Source organism: Rattus norvegicus, chromosome 14 (assembly GCF_021556685.1).
Source record: "Rattus norvegicus strain SHRSP/BbbUtx chromosome 14, alternate assembly SHRSP_T2T, whole genome shotgun sequence".
In the NCBI taxonomy this organism is placed as follows: domain Eukaryota; kingdom Metazoa; phylum Chordata; class Mammalia; order Rodentia; family Muridae; genus Rattus; species Rattus norvegicus.
Genome location: NC_141547.1, coordinates 104,388,312 through 104,410,517, shown reverse-complemented (window position 1 = coordinate 104,410,517; position 22,206 = coordinate 104,388,312).

Below are 22,206 nucleotides of genomic sequence, written 5' to 3'. Positions count from 1 at the left end.
GCTACGGCACCAAGTCCCCGAAGGACCAAAGGCCTCTACTACCTCTGATGTCAGATAAGGCCATCCTCTGATGAGCCAGGGGTCCTCTGTGTATATTTTTTGGTTGGCTTTTAATCTCTGGGAGCTTTGGGTGGTCCTGTTAGCTGATACTGTTCTTCCTACAGGATTGCAATCCCCTTCAGCTCCATTGGTGCTTCCCGTAGCTCTTCCACTGGAATCTCTGGGCTCAGTCTAATGGTTGGCTGTGTCTGCTTCTGTGTTGGTCAGGTGCTGGTAGAATCTCTGAGGGAACAGCCATACCAGACTCCTGTTAGCTTCCTGGCAGTAGCAATAGTGTTGGGCTTTGGTGAGTGCAGATGGAATGGATCCCAAAGTGGGGTGGTCTCTGGATGGCCTTTCCTTTAGTCTGTTCTATTTTTTTGTCCTCAACGTTCCTTTGGACAGCTTGTTTGTGTGATGTTGGTGTAACACACATCTCATATTGTCAAATGCTTTCTCTCTGGCATGAGCGTCCTCAGTCAGTCAGTCGTGTCCTCCTTGGCTTTGGTTTCAACATCCAGTTTCCAGGCTCAGCACAAATCTTGCTTCCTCTACCCATCCGGCCATAAAAAGTCAAATGGTAGACCTGGGGCAGCACTCTGGTTCACACTCCAATTACTCAGTAGTAAATCTGTGAAGCTGCTTGCCTGAGCTCTTTTGGCTCAATTACAGCGTTGCTCAGAACAAGCTTGCGTCTCTCAGCAGAGACCACAATGCTGTTATCTTTCTCTAGATTCTTAGTCCTCTGAATCACTTATTCCTCAATTACGAATTACTTGGTTGCTCTTCCTAAGAACTTTTCATCTCAGACTTTGTTTTATGCTTGCTGAGTGAGTACCGACAGCATGGCAAGTGCTCTTAAATGATTGTTAATAGATTCACAGGGTGTATCTTGCTGTATTTGGATGTGGCTGCTAAATGAGCTTTATCATCAAACCAAAATATGGAATGATATTAAGATTTTCTGTCACCAAGATCTTGAATATATTCTGAAGGCCAGTGGTAAGCTACGCCTATTTTTAAAATCAATTATTGAATATTGAAATTGCAGTTTTGCCATATAAAGTTAACAAAAGAAAAAAGGAGGTGAAATATATGGGTTTTTACTGAGACAAAATAAGACCTTTTGGCACCAAAAATAAGTAAAGAATGAAACCCTACCTCATCACATTTTTTTCCATACTTCATGCTAAGCAATTGTCATGAAAACTGAAAAATTCACCCAATTACTTGGATATTTTAGTTTGCCTTATTTTAAAAAAAGGTGTATAGAAGGTACCTGGAATTCTATCATTGCTTAGTTGTCAGTCAAAAAGTCATTGTTATACATAAATATGATGTCATATCAATCCATAATAAACCTTACTGTCAATCAAAAGTATTGTTATGTATAGACTTTATGTCAGACATTTTAGATTTTTCATTGAGCTATGAAGTGCATGCAAATTAAGGAAAATTTAAAGATGGCATGGCCACAGGCAAATGTATTTTAATAGAGTTATACTCTGCAGGGAAATTGACACTTGAGAAAAACCACAAAATATAAGTGAGTAAATACAATTCTCTAAACAAAGAATCTGACTTTTGAAGGAGAAAAAGAAAAAAAAAAACCTAGCTTTATCATCATGCAGACATAGTCTCCATTTAAACAAATTCACTTATTAGGTCTCTGTAATTGGGAAAGGAAAAATAATAAGAGTTGTATGACATTAAGACTAATGTCCCATTTCCCAATTTTTTTCATATTTGCAAAATGAAATTTAAGTTTAATTAGTTAATTTTCAAGGAATCAGACTACTGGTCAAGCCCTAATAACTGGTGTTAAAATAATGCTTCCATCCTTGGTTTAATTTTCTATTTACATGATACTTAGCAAAACTTACTTACTTCCAAGGTCTCCTCATGCCTCAAAATTCCATATAAGTGACCCGCGGATCCCGGCCCGCAGCAGCTCTCTGCCCCCAGACCCTGTGAGAGAGAGACCCAACCGCCTGGTCAGGTGGGCACTCCTGAGGCTGCAGAGCGGAAGAGACCACCAACACTTCTCACCCCTGCCCACATCCCTGGCCCAAGGGGAAACTGTATAAGGCCTCTGGGCTCCCGTGGGGGAGGGCCCAGGAGCGGCAGGACCCCTGCCTGAGACACCACCGGAACCTGAAGGAAACAGACCGGATAAACAGTTCTCTGCACCCAAATCCCGTGGGAGGGAGAGCTGAACCTTCAGAGAGGCAGACAAGCCTGGGAAACCAGAAGAGACTGCTCTCTGCACACACATCTCGGACGCCAGAGGAAAAAGCCAAAGACCATTTGGAACCCTGGTGCACTGAAGCTCCCGGAAACGGCGGCACAAGTCTTCCTGGTTGCTGCCGCTGCAGAGAGCCCGTGAGCAGCACCCCACGAGCGAACTTGAGCCTCGGGACCACAGGTAAGACCAACTTTTCTGCTGCAAGAAAGCTGCCTGGTGAACTCAAGACACAGGCCCACAGGAACAGCTGAAGACCTGTAGAGAGGAAAAACTACACGCCAGAAAGCAGAACACTCTGTCCCCATAACTGACTGAAAGAGAGGAAAACAGGTCTACAGCACTCCTGACACACAGGCTTATAGGACAGTCTAGCCACTGTCAGAAATAGCAGAACAAAGTAACACTAGAGATAATCTGATGGCAAGAGGCAAGCGCAGGAACCCAAGCAACAGAAACCAAGACTACATGGCACCATCGGAGCCCAATTCTCCCATCAAAACAAACATGGAATATCCAAACACACCAGAAAAGCAAGATCTAGTTTCAAAATCATTTTTGATCATGATGCTGGAGGACTTCAAGAAAGACGTGAAGAACTCCCTTAGAGAACAAGTAGAAGCCTACAGAGAGGAATCACAAAAATGCCTGAAAGAATCGCAAAAATCCCTGAAAGAATTCCAGGAAAACATAAATAAACAAGTAGAAGCCCATAGAGAGGAGACACAAAAATCCCTGAAAGAATTCCAGGAAAACACAATCAAACAGTTGAAGGAATTAAAAATGGAATTAGAAGCAATCAAGAAAGAACACATGGAAACAACCCTGGATATAGAAAACCAAAAGAAGAGACAAGGAGCTGTAGATACAAGCTTCACCAACAGAATACAAGAGATGGAAGAGAGAATCTCAGGAGCAGAAGATTCCATAGAAATCATTGACTCAACTGTCAAAGATAATGTAAAGCGGAAAAAGCTACTGGTCCAAAACATACAGGAAATCCAGGACTCAATGAGAAGATCAAACCTAAGGATAATAGGTATAGAAGAGAGTGAAGACTCCCAGCTCAAAGGACCAGTAAATATCTTCAACAAAATCATAGAAGAAAACTTCCCTAACCTAAAAAAAGAGATACCCATAGACATACAAGAAGCCTACAGAACTCCAAATAGATTGGACCAGAAAAGAAACACCTCCCGTCACATAATTGTCAAAACACCAAACGCACAAAATAAAGAAAGAATATTAAAAGCAGTAAGGGAAAAAGGTCAAGTAACATATAAAGGGAGACCTATCAGAATCACACCAGACTTCTCGCTAATAAAAAGACATAGATTAACAAACTGGATACGCAACGAGGACCCTGCATTCTGCTGCCTACAGGAAACACACCTCAGAGACAAAGACAGACACTACCTCAGAGTGAAAGGCTGGAAAACAACTTTCCAAGCAAATGGTCAGAAGAAGCAAGCTGGAGTAGCCATTCTAATATCAAATAAAATCAATTTCCAACTAAAAGTCATCAAAAAAGATAAGGAAGGACACTTCATATTCATCAAAGGAAAAATCCACCAAGATGAACTCTCAATCCTAAATATCTATGCCCCAAATACAAGGGCACCTACATACGTAAAAGAAACCTTACTAAAGCTCAAAACACACATTGCACCTCACACAATAATAGTGGGAGATTTCAACACCCCACTCTCATCAATGGACAGATCATGGAAACAGAAATTAAACAGTGATGTCGACAGACTAAGAGAAGTCATGAGCCAAATGGACTTAACGGATATTTATAGAACATTCTATCCTAAAGCAAAAGGATATACCTTCTTCTCAACTCCTCATGGTACTTTCTCCAAAATTGACCATATAATTGGTCAAAAAACGGGCCTCAACAGGTACAGAAAGATAGAAATAATCCCATGCGTGCTATCGGACCACCACGGCCTAAAACTGGTCTTCAATAACAATAAGGGAAGAATGCCCACATATACGTGGAAATTGAACAATGCTCTACTCAATGATAACCTGGTCAAGGAAGAAATAAAGAAAGAAATTAAAAACTTTTTAGAATTTAATGAAAATGAAGATACAACATACCCAAACTTATGGGACACAATGAAAGCTGTGCTAAGAGGAAAACTCATAGCGCTGAGTGCCTGCAGAAAGAAACAGGAAAGAGCATATGTCAGCAGCTTGACAGCACACCTAAAAGCTCTAGAACAAAAAGAAGCAAATACACCCAGGAGGAGTAGAAGGCAGGAAATAATCAAACTCAGAGCTGAAATCAACCAAGTAGAAACAAAAAGGACCATAGAAAGAATCAACAGAACCAAAAGTTGGTTCTTTGAGAAAATCAACAAGATAGATAAACCCTTAGCCAGACTAATGAGAGGACACAGAGAGTGCGTCCAAATTAACAAAATCAGAAATGAAAAGGGAGACATAACAACAGATTCAGAGGAAATTCAAAAAATCATCAGATCTTACTATAAAAACCTATATTCAACAAAACTTGAAAATCTTCAGGAAATGGACAATTTCCTAGACAGATACCAGGTATGGAAGTTAAATCAGGAACAGATAAACCAGTTAAACAACCCCATAACTCCTAAGGAAATAGAAGCAGTCATTAAAGGTCTCCCAACCAAAAAGAGCCCAGGTCCAGATGGGTTTAGTGCAGAATTCTACCAAACCTTCATAGAAGACCTCATACCAATATTATCCAAACTATTCCACAAAATTGAAACAGATGGAGCACTACCGAATTCCTTCTACGAAGCCACAATTACTCTTATACCTAAACCACACAAAGACACAACAAAGAAAGAGAACTTCAGACCAATTTCCCTTATGAATATCGACACAAAAATACTCAATAAAATTCTGGCAAACCGAATCCAAGAGCACATCAAAACAATCATCCACCATGATCAAGTAGGCTTCATCCCAGGCATGCAGGGATGGTTTAATATAAGGAAAACCATCAACGTGATCCATTATATAAACAAACTGAAAGAACAGAACCACATGATCATTTCATTAGATGCTGAGAAAGCATTTGACAAAATTCAACACCCCTTCATGATAAAAGTCCTGGAAAGAATAGGAATTCAAGGCCCATACTTAAACATAGTAAAAGCCATATATAGCAAACCAGTTGCTAACATTAAACTAAATGGAGAGAAACTTGAAGCAATCCCACTAAAATCAGGGACTAGACAAGGCTGCCCACTCTCTCCCTACTTATTCAATATAGTTCTTGAAGTTCTAGCCAGAGCAATCAGACAACAAAAGGAGATCAAGGGGATACAGATCGGAAAAGAAGAAGTCAAAATATCACTATTTGCAGATGACATGATTGTATATTTAAGTGATCCCAAAAGTTCCACCAGAGAACTACTAAAGCTGATAAACAACTTCAGCAAAGTGGCTGGGTATAAAATTAACTCAAATAAATCAGTTGCCTTCCTCTATACAAAAGAGAAACAAGCCGAGAAAGAAATTAGAGAAACGACACCCTTCATAATAGACCCAAATAATATAAAGTACCTCGGTGTGACTTTAACCAAGCAAGTAAAAGATCTGTACAATAAGAACTTCAAGACACTGAGGAAAGAAATTGAAGAAGACCTCAGAAGATGGAAAGATCTCCCATGCTCATGGATTGGCAGGATTAATATAGTAAAAATGGCCATTTTACCAAAAGCAATCTACAGATTCAATGCAATCCCCATCAAAATACCAATCCAATTCTTCAAAGAGTTAGACAGAACAATTTGCAAATTCATCTGGAATAACCAAAAACCCAGGATAGCTAAAGCTATCCTCAACAATAAAAGGACTTCAGGGGGAATCACTATCCCTGAACTCAAGCAGTATTACAGAGCAATAGTGATAAAAACTGCATGGTATTGGTACAGAGACAGACAGATAGATCAATGGAATAGAATTGAAGACCCAGAAATGAACCCACACACCTATGGTCACTTGATTTTTGACAAAGGAGCCAAAACCATCCAATGGAAAAAAGATAGCATTTTCAGCAAATGGTGCTGGTTCAACTGGAGGGCAACATGTAGAAGAATGCAGATCGATCCATGCTTATCACCCTGTACAAAGCTTAAGTCCAAGTGGATCAAGGACCTCCACATCAAACCAGACACACTCAAACTAATAGAAGAAAATCTAGGGAAGCATCTGGAACACATGGGCACTGGAAAAAATTTCCTGAACAAAACACCAATGGCTTATGCTCTAAGATCAAGAATCGACAAATGGGATCTCATAAAACTGCAAAGCTTCTGTAAGGCAAAGGACACTGTGGTTAGGACAAAACGGCAACCAACAGATTGGGAAAAGATCTTTACCAATCCTACAACAGATAGAGGCCTTATATCCAAAATATACAAAGAACTCAAGAAGTTAGACCGCAGGGAAACAAATAACCCTATTAAAAATGGGGTTCAGAGCTAAACAAAGAATTCACAGCTGAGGAATGCCGAATGGCTGAGAAACACCTAAAGAAATGTTCAACATCCCCACACCCGCGGATCCCGGCCCACAGCAGCTCTCTGCTCCCAGACCCGGTGAGAGAGAGAGACCCAACCGCCTGGTCAGGTGGGCACTCCTGAGGCTGCAGAGCGGAAGAGACCACCAACTCTGCTCACCCCTGCCCACATCCCTGGCCCAAGAGGAAACTGTATAAGGCCTCTGGGCTCCCGTGGGGAAGGGCCCAGGAGCGGCAGGACCCCTGTGCCTGAGACACCGCCGGAACCTGAAAGAAACAGACCGGATAAACAGTTCTCTGCACCCAAATCCCGTGGGAGGGAGAGCTAAACCTTCAGAGAGGCAGACAAGCCTGGGAAACCAGAAGTGACTGCTCCCTGCACACACATCTCGGACGACAGAGGAAAAAGCCAAAGACCATCTGGAACCCTGGTGCACTGAAGCTCCCGGAAGGGGCGGCACAGGTCTTCCTGGTTGCTGCCGCTGCAGAGAGCCCGTGGGGAGCACCCCACGAGCGAACCTGAGCCTCGGGACCACAGGTAAGACCAAATTTTCTGCTGCAAGAAAGCTGCCTGGTGAGCTTGGGACACAGGAAAGCAGAATTTCTCTAGGACCGGGCACGTTCTGTGTTTACCGGAAGTCCCACACCCCGGATCCCGGCTGGCAGCAGCTCTCTGCTCCCAGACCCGGTGAGAGAGAGAGACCCAACCGCCTGGTCAGGTGGGCACTCCTGAGGCTGCAGAGCGGAAGAGACCACCAACTCTGCTCACCCCTGCCCACATCCCTGGCCCAAGAGGAAACTGTATAAGGCCTCTGGGCTCCCGTGGGGAAGGGCCCAGGAGCGGCAGGACCCCTGTGCCTGAGACACCGCCGGAACCTGAAAGAAACAGACCAGATAAACAGTTCTCTGCACCCAAATCCCGTGGGAGGGAGAGCTAAACCTTCAGAGAGGCAGACAAGCCTGGGAAACCAGAAGTGACTGCTCCCTCCACACACATCTCGGACGCCAGAGGAAAAAGCCAAAGACCATCTGGAACCCTGGTGCACTGAAGTTCCCGGAAGGGGCGGCACAGGTCTTCCTGGTTGCTGCCGCTGCAGAGAGCCCGTGGGCAGCACCCCACGAGCGAACCTGAGCCTCGGGACCACAGGTAAGACCAAATTTTCTGCGGCAAGAAAGCTGCCTGGTGAACTCAAGACACAGGCCCACAGGAACAGCTGAAGACCTGTAGAGAGGAAAAACTACACGCCAGAAAGCAGAACACTCTGTCCCCATAACTGACTGAAAGAGAGGAAAACAGGTCTACAGCACTCCTGACACACAGGCTTATAGGACAGTCTAGCCACTGTCAGAAATAGCAGAACAAAGTAACACTAGAGATAATCTGATGGCGAGAGGCAAGCGCAGGAACCCAAGCAACAGAAACCAAGACTACATGCCATCATCGGAGCCCAATTCTCCCACCAAAACAAACATGGAATATCCAAACACACCAGAAAAGCAAGATCTAGTTACAAAATCATATTTGATCATGATGCTGGAGGACTTCAAGAAAGACATGAACACACTTAGGGAAGCACAGGAAAACATTAATAAACAAGTAAAAGCCTACAGAGAGGAATCGCAAAAATCCCTGAAAGAATTCCAGGAAAACACAATCAAACAGTTGAAGGAATTAAAAATGGAAATAGAAGCAATCAAGAAAGAACACATGGAAACAACCCTGGATATAGAAAACCAAAAGAAGAGACAAGGAGCTGTAGATACAAGCTTCACCAACAGAATACAAGAGATGGAAGAGAGAATCTCAGGAGCAGAAGATTCCATAGAAATCATTGACTCAACTGTCAAAGATAATGTAAAGCAGAAAAAGCTACTGGTCCAAAACATACAGGAAATCCAGGACTCTATGAGAAGATCAAACCTAAGGATAATAGGTATAGAAGAGAGTGAAGACTCCCAGCTCAAAGGACCAGTAAATATCTTCAACAAAATCATAGAAGAAAACTTCCCTAACCTAAAAAAAGAGATACCCATAGACATACAAGAAGCCTACAGAACTCCAAATAGATTGGACCAGAAAAGAAACACCTCCCGTCACATAATTGTCAAAACACCAAACGCACAAAATAAAGAAAGAATATTAAAAGCAGTAAGGGAAAAAGGTCAAGTAACATATAAAGGGAGACCTATCAGAATCACACCAGACTTCTCGCCAGAAACTATGAAGGCCAGAAGATCCTGGACTGATGTCATACAGACCCTAAGAGAACACAAATGCCAGCCCAGGTTACTGTATCCAGCAAAACTCTCAATTAACATTGATGGAGAAACCAAGATATTCCATGACAAAACCAAATTTACACAATATCTTTCTACAAATCCGGCACTACAAAGGATAATAAATGGTAAAGCCCAACATAAGGAGGCAAGCTATACCCTAGAAGAAGCAAGAAACTAATCGTCTTGGCAACGAAACAAAGAGAATGAAAGCACACAAACATAACCTCACATCCAAATATGAATATAAAGGGAAGCAATAATCACTATTCCTTAATATCTCTCAATATCAATGGCCTCAACTCCCCAATAAAAAGACATAGATTAACAAACTGGATACGCAATGAGGACCCTGCATTCTGCTGCCTACAGGAAACACACCTCAGAGACAAAGACAGACACTACCTCAGAGTGAAAGGCTGGAAAACAACTTTCCAAGCAAATGGTCAGAAGAAGCAAGCTGGAGTAGCCATTCTAATATCAAATAAAATCAATTTCCAACTAAAAGTCATCAAAAAAGATAAGGAAGGACACTTCATATTCATCAAAGGAAAAATCCACCAAGATGAACTCTCAATCCTAAATATCTATGCCCCAAATACAAGGGCACCTACATACGTAAAAGAAACCTTACTAAAGCTCAAAACACACATTGCACCTCACACAATAATAGTGGGAGATTTCAACACCCCACTCTCATCAATGGACAGATCATGGAAACAGAAATTAAACAGTGATGTCGACAGACTAAGAGAAGTCATGAGCCAAATGGACTTAACGGATATTTATAGAACATTCTATCCTAAAGCAAAAGGATATACCTTCTTCTCAGCTCCTCATGGTACTTTCTCCAAAATTGACCATATAATTGGTCAAAAAACGCGCCTCAACAGGTACAGAAAGATAGAGATAATCCCATGCATGCTATCGGACCACCACGGCCTAAAACTGGTCTTCAATAACAATAAGGGAAGAATGCCCACATATACGTGGAAATTGAACAATGCTCTACTCAATGATAACCTGGTCAAGGAAGAAATAAAGAAAGAAATTAAAAACTTTTTAGAATTTAATGAAAATGATGATACAACATACCCAAACTTATGGGACACAATGAAAGCTGTGCTAAGAGGAAAACTCATAGCGCTGAGTGCCTGCAGAAAGAAACAGGAAAGAGCATATGTCAGCAGCTTGACAGCACACCTAAAAGCTCTAGAACAAAAAGAAGCAAATACACCCAGGAGGAGTAGAAGGCAGGAAATAATCAAACTCAGAGCTGAAATCAACCAAGTAGAAACAAAAAGGACCATAGAGAGAATCAACAGAACCAAAAGTTGGTTCTTTGAGAAAATCAACAAGATAGATAAACCCTTAGCCAGACTAACGAGAGGACACAGAGAGTGCATCCAAATTAACAAAATTAGAAATGAAAAGGGAGACATAACTACAGATTCAGAGGAAATTCAAAAAATCATCAGATCTTACTATAAAAACCTATATTCAACAAAATTTGAAAATCTTCAGGAAATGGACAATTTCCTAGACAGATACCAGGTATCGAAGTTAAATCAGGAACAGATAAACCAGTTAAACAACCCCATAACTCCTAAGGAAATAGAAGCAGTCATTAAAGGTCTTCCAACCAAAAAGAGCCCAGGTCCAGACGGGTTTAGTGCAGAATTCTATCAAACCTTCATAGAAGACCTCATACCAATATTATCCAAACTATTCCACAAAATTGAAACAGATGGAGCACTACCGAATTCCTTCTACGAAGCCACAATTACTCTTATACCTAAACCACACAAAGACACAACAAAGAAAGAGAACTTCAGACCAATTTCCCTTATGAATATCGACGCAAAAATACTCAATAAAATTCTGGCAAACCGAATTCAAGAGCACATCAAAACAATCATCCACCATGATCAAGTAGGCTTCATCCCAGGCATGCAGGGATGGTTTAATATACGGAAAACCATCAACGTGATCCATCATATAAACAAACTGAAAGAACAAAACCACATGATCATTTCATTAGATGCTGAGAAAGCATTTGACAAAATTCAACACCCCTTCATGATAAAAGTCCTGGAAAGAATAGGAATTCAAGGCCCATACCTAAACATAGTAAAAGCCATATACAGCAAACCAGTTGCTAACATTAAACTAAATGGAGAGAAACTCGAAGCAATCCCACTAAAATCAGGGACTAGACAAGGCTGCCCACTCTCTCCCTACTTATTCAATATAGTTCTTGAAGTTCTAGCCAGAGCAATCAGACAACAAAAGGAGATCAAGGGGATACAGATCGGAAAAGAAGAAGTCAAAATATCACTATTTGCAGATGACATGATAGTATATTTAAGTGATCCCAAAAGTTCCACCAGAGAACTACTAAAGCTGATAAACAACTTCAAAGTGGCTGGGTATAAAATTAACTCAAATAAATCAGTTGCCTTCCTCTATACAAAAGAGAAACAAGCCGAGAAAGAAATTAGAGAAACGACACCCTTCATAATAGACCCAAATAATATAAAGTACCTCGGTGTGACTTTAACCAAGCAAGTAAAAGATCTGTACAATAAGAACTTCAAGACACTGAGGAAAGAAATTGAAGAAGACCTCAGAAGATGGAAAGATCTCCCATGCTCATGGATTGGCAGGATTAATATAGTAAAAATGGCCATTTTACCAAAAGCAATCTACAGATTCAATGCAATCCCCATCAAAATACCAATCCAATTCTTCAAAGAGTTAGACAGAACAATTTGCAAATTCATCTGGAATAACAAAAAACCCAGGATAGCTAAAGCTATCCTCAACAATAAAAGGACTTCAGGGGGAATCACTATCCCTGAACTCAAGCAGTATTACAGAGCAATAGTGATAAAAACTGCATGGTATTGGTACAGAGACAGACAGATAGACCAATGGAATAGAATTGAAGACCCAGAAATGAACCCACACACCTATGGTCACTTGATTTTTGACAAAGGAGCCAAAACCATCCAATGGAAAAAAGATAGCATTTTCAGCAAATGGTGCTGGTTCAACTGGAGGGCAACATGTAGAAGAATGCAGATCGATCCATGCTTATCACCCTGTACAAAGCTTAAGTCCAAGTGGATCAAGGACCTCCACATCAAACCAGACACACTCAAACTAATAGAAGAAAAACTAGGGAAGCATCTGGAACACATGGGCACTGGAAAAAATTTCCTGAACAAAACACCAATGGCTTATGCTCTAAGATCAAGAATCGACAAATGGGATCTCATAAAACTGCAAAGCTTCTGTAAGGCAAAGGACACGGTGGTTAGGACAAAACGGCAACCAACAGATTGGGAAAAGATCTTTACCAATCCTACAACAGATAGAGGCCTTATATCCAAAATATACAAAGAACTCAAGAAGTTAGACCGCAGGGAAACAAATAACCCTATTAAAAAATGGGGTTCAGAGCTAAACAAAGAATTCACAGCTGAGGAATGCCGAATGGCTGAGAAACACCTAAAGAAATGTTCAACATCTTTAGTCATAAGGGAAATGCAAATCAAAATAACCCTGAGATTTCACCTCACACCAGTGAGAATGGCTAAGATCAAAAACTCAGGTGACAGCAGATGCTGGCGAGGATGTGGAGAAAGAGGAACACTCCTCCATTGTTGGTGGGATTGCAGACTGGTAAAACCATTCTGGAAATCAGTCTGGAGGTTCCTCAGAAAATTGGACATTGAACTGCCTGAGGATCCAGCTATACCTCTCTTGGGCATATACCCAAAAGATGCCTCAACATATAAAAGAGACACGTGCTCCACTATGTTCATCGCAGCCTTATTTATAATAGCCAGAAAATGGAAAGAACCGAGATGCCCTTCAACAGAGGAATGGATACAGAAAATGTGGTACATCTACACAATGGAATATTACTCAGCTATCAAAAACAACGAGTCTATGAAATTCGTAGGCAAATGGTTGGAACTGGAAAATATCATCCTGAGTGAGCTAACCCAATCACAGAAAGACATACATGGTATGCACTCATTGATAAGTGGCTATTAGCCCAAATGCTTGAATTACCCTAGATCCCTAGAACAAACGAAACTCAAGACGGATGATCAAAATGTGAATGCTTCACTCCTTCTTTAAATGAGGAAAAAGAATACCCTTGGCTGGGAAGGGAGAGGCAAAGATTAAAACAGAGACTGAAGGAACACCCATTCAGAGCCTGCCCCACAGGTGGCCCATACATATACAGCCACCCAATTGGACAAGATGGATGAAGCAAAGAAGTGCAGACCGACAGGAGCCGGATGTAGATCGCTCCTGAGAGACACAGCCAGAATACAGCAAATACAGAGGCGAATGCCAGGAGCAAACCACTGAGCTGAGAATAGGTCCCCCATTGAAGGAATCAGAGAAAGAACTGGAAGAGCTTGAAGGGGCTCGAGACCCCAAAAGTACAACAATGTCAAGCAACCAGAGCTTCCAGGGACTAAGCCACTACCTAAAGACTATATATGGACTGACCCTGGACTCTGACCCCATAGGTAGCAATGAATATCCTAGTAAGAGCACCAGTGGAAGGGGAAGCCCTGGGTCCTGCTAAGTCTGAACCCCCAGTGAACTAGACTATGGGGGGAGGGCGGCAATGGGGGGAGGGTTGGGAGGGGAACACCCATAAGGAAGGGGAGGGGGGAGGGGGATTTTGCCCGGAAACCGGGAAAGGGAATAACACTTGAAATGTATATTAGAAATACTCAAGTTAATAAAAAAAAAAATAAAAAAAAATAAAACAGCTAACACTACAAAAAAAAAAAAAAGAAATGTTCAACATCTTTAGTCATAAGGGAAATGCAAATCAAAACAACCCTGAGATTTCACCTCACACCAGTGAGAATGGCTAAGATCAAAAACTCAGGTGACAGCAGATGCTGGCGAGGATGTGGAGAAAGAGGAACACTCCTCCATTGTTGGTGGGATTGTAGACTGGTAAAACCATTCTGGAAATCAGTCTGGAGGTTCCTCAGAAAATTGGACATTGAACTGCCTGAGGATCCAGCTATACCTCTCTTGGGCATATACCCAAAAGATGCCTCAACATATAAAAGAGACACGTGCTCCACTATGCTCATCGCAGCCTTATTTATAATAGCCAGAAGCTGGAAAGAACCCAGATGCCCTTCAACAGAGGAATGGATACAGAAAATGTGGTACATCTACACAATGGAATATTACTCAGCTATCAAAAACAACGAGTTTATGAAATTCGTAGGCAAATGGTTGGAACTGGAAAATATCATCCTGAGTGAGCTAACCCAATCACAGAAAGACATACATGGTATGCACTCATTGATAAGTGGCTTTTAGCCCAAATGCTTGAATTACCCTAGATCCCTAGAACAAACGAAACTCAAGACGGATGATCAAAATGTGAATGCTTCACTCCTTCTTTAAATGAGGAAAAAGAATACCCTTGGCTGGGAAGGGAGAGGCAAAGATTAAAACAGAGACTGAAGGAACACCCATTCAGAGCCTGCCCCACAGGTGGCCCATACATATACAGCCACCCAATTGGACAAGATGGATGAAGCAAAGAAGTGCAGACCGACAGGAGCCGGATGTAGATCGCTCCTGAGAGACACAGCCAGAATACAGCAAATACAGAGGCGAATGCCAGGAGCAAACCACTGAGCTGAGAATAGGTCCCCCGTTGAAGGAATCAGAGAAAGAACTGGAAGAGCTTGAAGGGGCTCGAGACCCCAAAAGTACAACAATGTCAAGCAACCAGAGCTTCCAGGGACTAAGCCACTACCTAAATACTATACATGGACTGACCCTGGACTCTGACCCCATAGGTAGCAATGAATATCCTAGTAAGAGCACCAGTGGAAGGGGAAGCCCTGGGTCCTGCTAAGACTGAACCCCCAGTGAACTAGACTATGGGGGGAGGGCGGCAATGGGGGGAGGGTTGGGAGGGGAACACCCATAAGGAAGGGGAGGGGGGAGGGGGATGTTTGCCCGGAAACCGGGAAAGGGAATAACACTTGAAATGTATATAAGAAATACTCAAGTTAATAAAAAAAAAAAAAGACGGAAAAAAAAAATTCCATATAAGCATATTTTGAGAGAGAGAGAAAGAGAGAGAGAGACTTTTATTTAACCAAATAAAAGTATATCTTCTTCTTCTTCTTCTTCTTCTTCTTCTTCTTCTTCTTCTTCTTCTTCTTCTTCTTCTTCTTCTTCTTCTTCTTCTTCTTCTTCTTCTCCTTCTCCTCCTCCTTCTCCTCCTCCTCCTCCTCCTCTTCCTCCTCCTCTTCCTCCTTTTCCGCCTTGAACAGTGTTTTATTTCATTTTTCTTGGTTATTTTTGTTGTTGTATTGGGTTTTTGTATGTTTTTTGAGAAAGAACAAAAAGTTGGATGCGTAGGAAAGGAACAAAAATCTGGAAGGGCTTGGGATAGGGGAAGAAAATGATCAAAATAAGTTTAAATTTAAAAATTGCTTTGAATAGCAAAACTAAATGCAAAGCATCTCTCTTAGCTAAAGGGACTGACATTCAAAACAGAGTATCAAGTTATAGGGACTACATGTCCAAATCATTTATTGGGTTCTTTTAACATTCTATTTGTAGCATATGCTGGTAACACTGCTGCTGTTCTGATTAAATAAGAGCAAGAATCACAGGCCTGGAGACAGGAGGCTTCAGTAGTCTATGCTTATGAGACAACAACCATCATAGATACTAACTTAACTCGATTCTGCCAGAGGTCAATGATTGACTTAATATTCAAGCTACCTGACTCAAATTGTTCCCTCACATAGGTACAAAATGAAAACAAATTTAAACAGTTTGGAGTGATATGCTGTTCTATGTGGAGTTCTATATTCTAAATACCAGGATAGAATGATGATCTAAAGGTGGTCCCATTAAGAGGGGAGACAATGTGGACGAATATTGTGGTTCGTTATTTACATTACAACTAGATTAAATGTTCTAGAGAAATAACTTTGAAAGTTCATAGCAGAGAGCTCTTCCTACATAAACACAACATTAAGGGAAGTGGTGAACAGTCTGATTAATAAATCCTAGCACTCACAGATGAGTTATATGAAGTTTATTCAATAGTTAAAAACAACTTAGCATTATTAAAGTATTACTAATTTGAGAAATTTGAATAAGGTACTAGGATGTTGGCACATAGCTCAGTTAATATTATGGATGGTAAAAATATATGTATACATTGAATGGGCTTCCTTAATCAACCCTTTAATAGCCTAAATGCATTCAGTAATAAAGTCATGTGATTTCATGAAGTGTAAATTACAAAATACAAGAGGGCAAGAGTTATCCTGACCCATTTACCTCTGGAAAGGGCCTGATGTATAGAAAACACAAAACATGCACTAGTGGCCTAAGCTGAGACTACAGACTTTGATCAAGTCCTTTCCTAAATACCTGAAGTGCAGAGAAATGACAATTACTATTGTGGGCTACAAACTAGGTACATGTACAACTTCAGCCCATTTCCAATCCATTAATAGAGATGAAATTGGTGAAGATGATATACCATGTCCATCTGTTAATGACTCAGGAGAAAAGAGCAGTAACAGACTTCCAAGCAAACAGTCACTTTACATCATTGTACGATAATTTCTTTGTAATAGGTGGCCAGTATTCAGTTTGTTCTTTGTCTATCCATCACCTTCCCAGGCATCACACAGATGAGCAGAGATTAGCAATGAGGTAGATACTCTCATGGGCCTGGGCACCACCTCTTATTGTGAGCTAATGCTGAGTGCTTTGCAGTGGACAAAAGCACACCAGCCAGAGGGATACACTGTCTCAAGCAGAGTAAAATGAGCTTAGACAAAAAATTCATTCTTATACCAGAATGATCTTTTAAAAATATAGATACTTGGAGGAGAGCAAACAGTTGTGGCTAAAACTTCTTATCTTAGGTTCACAGAAATAAGAAGACCTAAAATAACAAGGAAGCATAAACATATGGGGAAACACTTTCTTAGTGTTCAGAGAACTTTAAAGACATATGAGCTTGAGGTACTTGTACTCTAAAGGGGTTGTAGACACGGCAAGAATTGTTCTGAAAATATCCTCATCCTGCCACCTAATTCATAAAGAGTGTTGATAACACAAGCTTGACTCCTTAGATACTGAAAAGATATTCTGAAAAGGGAGCAAGAAACAAAAGGACTAGGGATTTTGTTTTTTAAAAGGAATAGAAAACAGCAAGAATGGCAAATTAGACCCAAAGGTAGATCTATGGCTGACATCACTGAGTCTTTTGCCACCAAGCCAAATAGTTGAATGACCTCAATACACAGGAACAAAATTTTACTCTTTCGAAGGCCAATTCACAGCTAAGTGGCACTGGGGGAAACTGAGATTAGTCTCAAAGACAAAGATTTGTATACATGCCTATATGTATGCATATGTGTATGCTTATGTGTGTGTGTGTGTGTGTGTGTGTGTGTGTGTGTGTGTTTGTCACACATAATTTCTGGCTATGCTTGCACAACAAGTACTTTGCTGATTAATCTATTTTCCCAGCCCTTATAGATACTTTTAAATGGTTTAATGCAGATTCCTGCATGAATGTCTATAACAAACACATACATTCAAACTTTGTATTTAATATACAAACTTGCTCAGTGGCAGGGCGCTCCCAAACCTCCTTGCAGCTAGCACACATTCCCCTCTGATATTTCTGAATTAACATTTTCTAAATCTATATTTTATGTTTGTTGCCCTGTTTCCTTCTGGACAGCCCTCCCATGGGACTGCTTTTCGTTTTGTTTTTTTTTTTTTTTTTTCCAGCACCAGATAGCAGCATTTTACTTTCTTTTTTTTTTTTTTATTTTATTTTTTTTTTATTATCTTGAGTATTTCTTATATACATTTCAAGTGTTATTCCCTTTCCCGGTTTCCGGACAGACATCACCCTCCCCCCTCCCCTTCCTTATGGGTGTTCCCCTCCCAAACCTCCCCCCATTGCCACCCTCCCCGCATAGTCTAGTTCACTGGGGGTTCAGTCTTAGCAGGACCCAGGGCTTCCCCTTCCACTGGTGCTCTTACTAGGATATTCATTGCTACCTATGGGGACAGAGTCCAGGGTCAGTCCATGTATAGTCTTTAGGTAGTGGCTTAGTCCCTGGAAGCTCTGGTTGCTTGACATTGTTGTACTTTTGGGGTCTCGAGCACCTTCAAGCTCTTCCAGTTCTTTCTCTGATTCCTTCAACGGGGGACCTATTCTCAGTTCAGTGGTTCTGCTTTTCGTTTTTACCTGTGTTTCAGCAGTCCTTATCCTCCTGTTCCTTCATGGAGTGGTCCATCCTATGCCCCTCTCATGAGGAATATTTTTTCCCTTTATCCCTTGTCTGGGAAATCTAAAAGTCCTGACTCTGTCTTCCTGTCCGGCCATTGGCTGTTGGTAACTTTATTTCCCAATTAGATATATTGTCCCAAACTCGGGGCAAGCTTTCTCTAACCAGCAAACAGGGTTTTTTTGTTTGTTTGTTTGTTTTGTTTTGTTTTTGGTAACACAATTAGCATGAGATCACAAACCACTACAAATGTCAAGTGTGACAAACTAATTTTTTTAACTCAGTTATCTTAAAAATACACTTTGTTTGTATCTTGCATCACTTGGTTTCATGACCTGTGGCAAAGAAGAGATCTACATAAGGTGAATGATTAATCAATAACTAACATTTACTGATAATACGTTGTGTTCTTTCCATTGAGAATACAAAGAACTCTCCCTAAAAAGAACTCGTGGTGCCCAGAACTGAACTGAACTGATCCAACAGCTCCCTGTACCCAAATCCCATGGGGAGAGAACTGAACACCCAGAAGTGCAGACAATCATGAGACTGCAGGACAGACTGCCACTTCTGCCCACCTCTGTCCACATTCCTGGCTCAAAAGGAAACTGCATAGTGTATCTGGATACAGGAATATAGGAGCAGTCAGCAGGAGGAACCTCAGGGGCAAAAGATACCATAGAAAACATTGACACAATTGTCAAAGATAATATAAAAAACAAAAAGCTCCGAGCCCAAAACATCCAAGAAATCCAGGACACAATGAGAAGATCAAATGTAAGGATAATAGGTATAGAAGACAGTAAAGACTCCCAAGTTAAAGGGTCAGTAAAAATCAATAAAATTATAGAAGAAAACTTCCATAACCTAAAGAAAGAGATGCCCATAAACATAAAAGAAGCCTACAGAACTCCAAATAGATTGGACCAGAAAAGAAATCCCTCCTGTCATATAATAGCCCAAAACACCAAATGCACAAAACAAAGAAAGATTATTAAAAGCAGTAAGGGAAAAATGTATATAAAGGCATATAAACACAGACCTGTAAAAATTACACCAGACTTCTCACCAGAGGTTATGCAAGTCAAAAGATCCTGGGCAGATGTCATACAGACCCTAAGAGAACATGAATGCCAGCCTAGGCTACAATATCTAGCAAAACTCTCAATTAATATAGATGGAGAAACCAAGATATTCCATGAAAAAAAACAAATTTAAACAATATCTTTCTCCAAATCCAACCCTACAAAGGATAATGGATGGAAAACTCAAACACAAGGAGGGAAACTACACCCAAGAAAAAGCAAGAAAATAATCTCCTTGCAATGAAACCAAAAGAAGAGAGATACCCAAACATAATTTTACCTCTGATAATGAAAATAACAGGAAGCAACAATCACTATTACTTAATATCTCTCAATATCAATAGACTCAATTCCCCAATAAAAAAAACATGGACTAACAGACTGGGTACCTAAAGAGGACCCAGCATTTTGCTGCATACAGGAAACACACCTCAGAGACAAAGACAGATACTAACTGAGAGTAAAAGGCTGGAAAACAACTTTCCAAGCAAATGATCCAAACACCAAGCTGGAGTAGCCATTCTAATATCGAAAAAATCGACTTTCAAACAAAAGTCATCAAAAAAGATAAGGAAGGACACTTCATATTCATCAAAGGAAAAATCCACCAAGATGAACTCTCAATCCTAAATATCTATGCTCCAGATGCAAGGACACCTACACTTATAAAAGAAACCCTACTAAAGCTCAAATCACACATTGCACCTCACACAATAATAGTAGGAGTTTTCAGCACCTCACTCTCATCAACAGACAGTTCAAGGAAATAGAAATTAAACAGAAACATAGAGAAACTAACAGAAGTTATGAACCAAATGGACGTCAGAGATACTAATAGAACATTTTATCCTAAAACAAAAGGATATACCTTCTTCTCAGAACCTCATGGTACCTTCTCCAGAATTGACCACATAATCGTTCACAAAACAGGTCTCAACATATGCAGGAAGATAGAAATAATCCCATGTGTCCTATCAGATCATCACGGACTAAGGCTGGTCTTTAATAACAATAAAAATGACAGAACGCCCACATATACATGGAAATTGAACAATGCTTTAAAAAATGTTACTCCTTCTTGGTCAAGGAAGAAATAAAGAAATTAAAGACTTCTTAGAATTTAATGAAAATGAAGACACAACATACCCAAACTTATGGGACATGATGTACACAGTGCTAAGAGGAAAACTCATAGCTCTGAATGCCACCAAAAAAGAAACAGGACAGAGCATAATTAGCAGCTTGAAAGCACACCTAAAAGCTCTAGAACAGAAAGAAGCAAATACACCAAAGAGGAGTAGAAGGCAGGAAATAATCAAACTCAGGGCTGCAATCAACCAAGTAGAAACAAGAAGGACTGTACAAAGAATCAACATAACCAGGAGCTGGTTCTTTGAGAAAATCAACAAGATAGATACACCTTTAGCCAGACTAACCAGAGGGCAAAGAGAGTGTATCCAACTAAAAAAAATTAGAAATGAAGAGGGGACATAACAACAGAATCTGAGGAAATTCAGAAAATCATCAGATCCTACTACAAAAGCCTATATTCAACAAAACTGGAAAATATGGAGGAAATCGACAGTTTTCTAGACAAATACCAGGTACCAAAGTTAAATAAGGAACAGATAAACCCTATAACTCCTAAAGAAATAGAAGGAGTTATTAAAAGTCCCACAACCAAAAAGAACTCAGGTCTAGAGAGGTTTAGTGCAGACTTCTATCAGACCTTCATAGAAGACCTAAGACCAATGCTGTCCAAACTATTCCACAAAATAGAAACAGATGGATCACTACCGAATTCCTTCTATGAAGTCACAATAATGCTTATATCTAAACCACACAAAGACCCAAAAAAGAAAGAGGTCTTCAGACCAATTTCCCTTACCAATATTGATGCAAAATACTCAATAAAATTCTCACAAAACAAATTAAAGAACACATTACAATGATCATCCATCATGATCAAGTAGGCTTCATCCCAGGGATGCAGAGATGGTTCAATATACGGAAATCCATCAATGTAATCTACTATATAAACAAACTCAAAGAAAAAAAAAAACACACGATCATTTCATTAGATGCCGAGAAAGCATTTGATAAAATTCAACACCCCTTCATTATAAAAGTTCTGAAAAAAAATCAGGAATCAAGGCCCATATCTAAACCTAGTAAAAGCAATATACTGCCAACTAGTAACTAACATTAAACTAAATGGACAGAAATTTAAACAATACCACTAAAATCAGGGACTAGACAAGTCTGCCCACTCTCTCCCTACTTATTCAATATAGTATTCGAAGTCCTAGCCAGAGCAATCAGACAACAAAAGGAGGTCAAAATGTTACAAATTGGTAAGAAAGAAGTCAAAATATCACTATTTGCAGATAATATAATAGTATACTTCAGTGACCCCAAAAGCCCCACCAGGTAAACTACTAAGCCTGATAAACAACTTCAGCAAAGTGACTGGGTATAAAGTTAACTCAAACAAATTATTAATCTTCCTCTACTCAATGGAGAAACAGGCTGAGAAAGAAATTAGAGAAAATGACACCCTTCACAGTAGTCACAAATAATATAAAATACCTCGGTGTGACTTTAACGAAGAAAGTGAAAGATCTGTAAGACAAGAACTTCAAGTCTCTGAAGAAAGAAATTGAAGAAGATCTCAGAAGATGAAAAGACCTCTCATTCTCA